The following is a 7,329-nucleotide window of genomic DNA, read 5'->3' on the forward strand; positions in this document are numbered from 1 at the left end:
GTACAAGAACGAAAGAGAGTTCTTGTACCCAAAAGTAATTTTCTTTACAAAGGAATGATTTTTATTTGATTTTTACAAATTTGAAGCATGAACCCATATCTTATGATGATTATTATAAAATCTTGATGTTTATGATTTTGAAAGATGAATTTACATGCGTGGAGATATAAAGCATGAATCTTGAACGATATTTATTATGATTTTGATATTTGGGTCGTGAATCCCCATTGGAAATTGTGTTTTTTTTAGAAAGTGTATGTTATAAGCACGTTGATATTGAATATTTGAGATATTTTGAACGATTTGACCTTTTGGTCTTAATGGAGTTGTTTTGAACTCGAGTGTGAAAGAAATCCAAAACATGGTTGATTTTGATAGATGGGAAGCATGATAGCTCCCGACGTATATTTATATATTACTGAAATTGTTTTGTTGTGAATTGTCTTTGAAATGATTTGAGCTAAGTCCAGGAGAAATCTTTAGCACCGAGTGGGAGGTATAAAGCGACCTTACTTCCCTAGGACTACGTGCCTCCATAGGAGTAAGCCTAAGGCTGATTTATATAGTGATCACTAGTTTGTGTGGATTTGATATCGATAGTCCTACTCTGATGGCAAGGATAAGATAGCTCTCCCCAACTTGGGTTGTACGTTGGACTCCATGTAGCTTACATAGTTTATGTCTGTTATAGGATCTCCCAGTGTGTGTGTGTTTCCTTGTGTCTATGGTGAATGGTGAAGTGATTTGAAAGTGGAATTATGAAAGTTATTCTTTCAAAAGATTTAAATGATATTTACATTATGAGAATTGATATTCTTGATGAACTGAAAGTGATTGACAAATTATATGATAACTCACATGTGTTATTGTACTTATTTCATCCTCTCATGATTATGATGATTTTTTTCGGGTTATGTGAGTCTTTCATACATCCTGCATATTTCTTATAAATATTTATGATGATGATGTTTATACAACTGCATACACCCCCATATACTCGGTTCCTTTCCATGGTAGCATTTTCTCAGAATGTAGGTTTAGGTGCTAAGTTCCAGGTTCGACAGTGATTCTTCGGACACGCTGTTCTACATCCTCTGTTGTGGTGAGTCCTCATGTTCCGGGGACGTGATGTCTGATGTTGTTTTCACGAAATTGTTTACGTTTGATAACTGAGTATGAGTCAGTTGGGGCATGTCTCAATGGCTCGCTGGTTTTTGATTTTCTTAGAGGCTTGTCAGACTAGTATAGATGTTGGGAGTTGACTAATAGGTCGTATTTTGTTATCTTTCTAAAATTCTTTTATTCTTGGATGATGATTACTCTGTTTATATCCCGTTGATTTGTGTTGAACTAAATGAAAATGGCTCAAAGGGTTAGCTTGGGGCTACTTGTAGCCTCAAGCACCGTGTGGCGCTCCGGGACCTATTTTTTGGTGGCGTTACACCAATATTTCTTTGGCCTACCCCTACCCCGCCTGAAACCATCGAAAGCCAGTCTCTCATACCTACAAACTGGGGCATCCGCGCCCTTCCTACTCACATGCCCGAACCATCTCAACCAAACTTCCCGCATCTTGTCCTCCAACTAACGCCACTCCAACCTTCTCCCAAATAATCTCATTCCTAACCCTATCACTCTTAGTAAGCCCACACATCCAACGCAACATCCTTATTTCCGCCACCTTTAATTTTCGGATATAAGCATTCTTTACTGGCCAACACTCTTCTCCATATAATATGGCCGGACGAACTGCCACTCTATAAAATTTTCCTTTAAGTTTGAGTGGCACCTTTTTATCACACAACACTCCCGAGGCTAGCCTCCACTTCATCCAACCTGCCCCAATCCGATTGGAGATATCCTCATCAATCTCACTATTTCCCTGAATTAAGGACCCAAGATACTTAAAACTATCCCTCCTACAAACCTCCTAAGAGTTCAACCTAACTACCAACTCATCCTCCTGCCTCAAGTCATTAAACTTGCATTCCATATACTCTGTCTTGCTCCTACTCAACCCGAACCCTTTAGACTCAAGTGTTTGTCTCCAAACCTCCAATTTATCATTCACACATCCCCGTGTCTCATCAATCAACACTACATCATCAGCAAAAAGCATGCACCAAGGCACCTCACCTTGAATACACTGCGTTAAAACACCCATCACCAAAGCAAACAGAAAAGGGCTAAGAGTCGATCCTTGATGCAACCTTGTCAGGACTGGAAAATGCTCAAAATCTCCTTCCGCCATCCTCACCTAGGTCTTAGCTCCTTCATACATGCCCTTAATTGATCTGATGTGAGCCACCGGGACCCCGCTCACCTCCAAGCATCTCCAAAGAACCTCCCTAGGAACTTTGTCGTATGCCTTCTCCAAGTTGATAAATACCATGTGGAGATCCTTCTTCCTTTCCCTATACTGCTCCACCAGTCTCCGCACCAAGTAAATTACCTCATTCATCGAGAGACCGGGCACAAAGCCAAACTGGTTCTTCGAAATAGACACTATCTTCCTCAACCTCCGCTCTACCACTCTCTCCCAAATCTTCATAGTATGACTCAACAACTTAATACCCCTATAGTTGTTACAACTCTGGATGTCACCCTTGTTCTTATATAGAGGAATCATGGTGCTCCACCTCCATGCCTCAGGCATTTTTGTAGTTTTGAAACTGCCATTAAACAATTCGGTCAACTACCTTAAACCATCCCTACCAGCAAACTTCCAAAAGTCCACAGAGATCTCGTCTGGCCCTTTCACCCTACCCCTCCACATTCTATGAATAACCTTATTGACCTCCTCCACCTTAAAATGCCTATAATACCTGAAATCGCGACACATCTCTGAGTGCTCCAGTTCCCTTAGCACAATGTCCCTATCCTCCTCATCATTCAAAAGTCTGTGAAAATACGACTGCCATCTTCTCTTAATATGAACGTCCTCCACTAGCACACTACCATCCTCCCCATTAATGCACTTCACTTGGTCTAGGTCACAACTTTTTTTCTCCCTTACCTTAGCAAGCCTATACAACCTTTTTTCCCCACTTCTCTCTTCCAACCCCGCATACAAGCTCTCAAAAGCTATCGTCTTAGCAGCCGTAGCTGATAACTTAGCCTCTTTCCTAGATAACTTATACTGTTCCCTACTAGCCCACTTATCTTCTTCATCCGTACTCTTAACCAACTTAGCATACACCCCCTTCTTAGTCTCCACTTTCTTCTTTACTTCTTTATTCCACCACCAATCCCCCACCGCTGACCGGCCCGGCCCCTCGAGACACCTAACACCTTTCTAGCTGTCTCCTTGATACACCTAGCAGCCCTATCCCATATACCATCTGCATCGCCCCTACATTCCCACACCTCCATCTCCACTACCTTTTTACCTATCTCCAACGTACTAACTAGAGTCAAGCCCCCCACTTAATTCTAGGATGCCCCTCCCCTTCCTTTCTCTTCTTATCCTTTTTAAGCCCAAATCCATCACCAGAAGACTGTGCCGGGATGAAAGGTTCTCACTCAGGATGGATTTATAGTCCTTGCACAATACCCTATCCCCCTTCCAAAGTAGCAGAAAGTTAATCTGCATCTTAGCTATTGCACTTTGAAAGGTGACCAGGTGATCCTCCTTCTTCGAAAAGCTCGAATTCACTACTACCAACCCAAAGGCCCTCGTAAAATCTAATAAATCAACTCCCTCATCATTCCTCTCCCCAAAACCATAACCCTCATGCATATCGCCAAAGCCCCCCGGTACCATCCCAGTGTGACCATTGAAATCCCCTGCTACAACAATCTTCTCAGAGCTAGGCACGCCTCTTACTACCTCGTCCAAAAACTCCCAAAACCTCTTCTTCTCCTCCCCATCCAAGCCCACCTGAGGTGGATAAACACTACACATGTTCAAAGTATACCCCCTAATGACTAACTTAATCATCATCGGCTTATCGTTGACCCTCTTAATCTCTACTACTTGCCCTCTGAGTTCTTCATCTACAAAGATGCCTACTTCATTCGTACGCCTATCACTCCCCGAGTACCAAAGTTTGTAACCATCCATATTCTTGGCCTTAGATCCTACCCACTTGGTCTCCTGAACACATATAATATTAATCTTCCTCTTTCTAAGAATCTTCACCAGCTCTATTGACTTACCCTAAAGGGTTCCTAGGTTCCAAGACCCCACCCTCACCTTATCTATACTAGTAACACGTCTACTTTTTCGACCCTTCACTCCACACCCCACCCCTGACCTAACACCATACTTTGCCCCTAGTCCCAAACTAGTGCTCTCCTCTTTCCCCACCCTAACACCCGTCCCCAGGCCCAAACCCCTTGGACATAACCCTACCCTATCATCAACGCCTAAAGCCACCCTTTAAGAAAAATAAACAAAGAAAGAAACAAAACTAAACTATGATAGAAACAAAAACTAAACTAAGATAGCAATAAAAACTAAATATCAGGAAGTATAGGGCACACGAATGGCCTAGCACCAAAGGCAGCAAAACCAATAATAAAAGCAGTGCAAGATAGGACAACGGATAATCCGAATAGATTAAAAGCAAGTTAAGATACAGAAGATAATACAATACTTAATACGAAGAATAAAATAGCAAAGTTTAGAAGTCACCGGGTTACGTTTGTAGAACAAGTATTCTTTTCCTACGTGGTATATTGGACCCCAGCAAATAGATGCAGAAACTGGTCGTCGGGGTATTATCGCTGGAGCTTCACCGAAGTTCCGCTGAAATCAGATCTGGTACCACTGGAATCTGAGCTAGTCGAAACCAACCTCAACTTCAAATGTGCCCACCGAAATTAGTCATTTCTGACCGGATCTGTGCACTGCCTATGTCACCGGAGTCGTACTACCGGTGACCTACCCTGGTGATATCAATCAAAGGAATATTCATTAAAAACCTCACCAGTCATCAACTCCAGGGAGGATGTGATGAATTAGAGGTGAGGAAAGATGGAGACAGCATCGGGGGTTGTTGTTTATTGTCGTGTTGAGTTCACCGGAGAGGGAGAGGTAACGGAGGTGGCATGATGATGGCAGCATGACCGCGGGTGGATCTGGATGATAGATATGGGCGACAACTTAGAGGTGTGGTGGTTTGATGGTTGTTGCTGTTTGTCGATGGAAAGGACGATCAAGGAAGCCGATGGGATTTTATCGATGATGTCGAGAGAGGGAAAAGCTGACGAGGTGACTGGTGGTTGGCCGGAGGCTTCTCTTTTTCCTTAGAGAGAAGGGAGAAAAGAGAGGTAGGGAGAGAAAACTAATTATTATATTTCAAATGACTATCCTTGGGTTATGAAAGCTTCAAAATGACTGTCCAATATTTGTTGACTCTGTTAACGCCAAAGACAGTCAACTTATATGGCTTTCCATGGACCTTCATGGTAAATATTTCTTTTATCATGAAATGATTCATCATTTTTTATTTAATAATGCTTTTGATTTATTGGTATTTTGTTATAGGCTTGGGCATTTGAAGCCATTTTTTATTTGAGACAACAACTTAACTACCAGGAAGAAGTTTCCGATCCAAGAATCCTGAGATGGTTGTCGGCCAAAGCTGATAAAAATGTACAATTTCTTGATCTTTTCAACCCCCTGAAGGAAGTAGTAAGTCCAATTCTAATCAAGTTTTTGTTTTAATTAATGATTATTTTAAATGATTTCATCATCATTCTAATATATGTACTGATTATTTTAGATTGTCCATCCGTGTCTTGTTCCAACTAATCGAGAGTTGAATATGCCATTTTTTCTTAATTTACGATCTGTGCAAACTTTATCGGATTCTAAGGTCATTGATGGAATAAAAATAGAATTGTTTGGAGCAACAACTATCAGAAGAAAAAAAAATTTGGAGGGTGGGCTTGTTGCTGTTGATGGCAGTAGAGGTAGTGGTAGTGGTGCTGCTGCTGGGGATAATGATGCTCCTCTTATAGTTTTTAAAACAAAAGACCATTAAGATTATGATCATACTGGCTGTACAGATTTTTCTCTAGATTTTTCCACATTTAGTGAATGTTCTGTATGCAAATGTCAAGACTGCAAGGCGAAACATGATGGAGTGATTAATGCTATTAATGCACTAACTGCTTTTGTAAAGAAAGTGACATCTTGTAGGGGTGTCATTCCATCAAAGAGGATTTTATATGTATACACTCCACTAGAAATCAAAGAGGCTAAGAGGAGAAAGAAAGAACTTCCAAGGCATCATTAATCATCGATAAAAGCAAAATTGCAATGCCTCTGTCTGTCTTCCATTATTTTTCAGTGTGCAAGGGCCATAGAAGAGCAACATGATCCAAAGAAGGTGAATGTACATCATCTGTTCCAACAAACAAATAGGCATATATTTGTTTCAACAGCTGATAGATCTGCTGAAAATTATTAAACAGATTTATACATCTGTTACAACGGTTGTCTAACCTGTTGCATTAGATGCATTATCTGTTACAATAGATGAGTCTTATGTAGCAACATATGGGTCATCTATTCAAAATTATCGTACTACTCTGATTTACCTATTCGAATTTGTCCCAACAGATGATCCATCTGTTGCAATATAAGGTTCGTTTGTTGCTACAGATGGATAATCTGTTGTATATCTGTAATTAGCATTGACAATTTCTGGCTTTCAAGCTGGATATCACAGTAGAAGCCACTGCTGAAGAGCATAATATCATAGTTGATAATCCATCAACTGCTTCTAAAGAAGAAGAAAAAGTGAAGCCTATCAATTCAGAAGAATGGAAGAATTATCCATTTGAAGGGTTTAACATCTTGGATGAGGCTCCAAAAAACTAACACAGTTGGTCAACGACTATTCAGAATGGATTGCCGATAGTCTGTTAAAGCATCATGTCAGCAGGTACATAAATTAATTTTTAAAGATATTGGTTTATACGACTCTTGTTGTAAGAACATGACATTAACACATATAAATCATCATGTAGAAAATAAAATGGCGTACGCTACAAAGTGAACGAATTGAGTCTTGGTTTTGATATGTTTGACTTTATTGTTGCACATCCCTAAATGAAGAATTAGTTCTATTTGATGTCACAGCCCCAAACTTGCTGGAATAATGATGTTTAAATGTCATACATATTACTATTAATTAATACTTTATTTAATTGCATTTGCGTATTAATTTTTTCATCATGTAATCCGAAATGTTTGATAATATGTGCAGCACATCGATGTCATCTTTTACTACCTCTGAAAGAAGGCCAAGTTTCAAACACAAGAACAATACGGATACACGACAGGCAATTATTTGTACAAAGTTTACATTAATAATA

The sequence above is a fragment of the Capsicum annuum genome, chromosome 9, assembly GCF_002878395.1.
Source record: "Capsicum annuum cultivar UCD-10X-F1 chromosome 9, UCD10Xv1.1, whole genome shotgun sequence".
NCBI classification, from domain to species: Eukaryota; Viridiplantae; Streptophyta; class Magnoliopsida; order Solanales; family Solanaceae; genus Capsicum; species Capsicum annuum.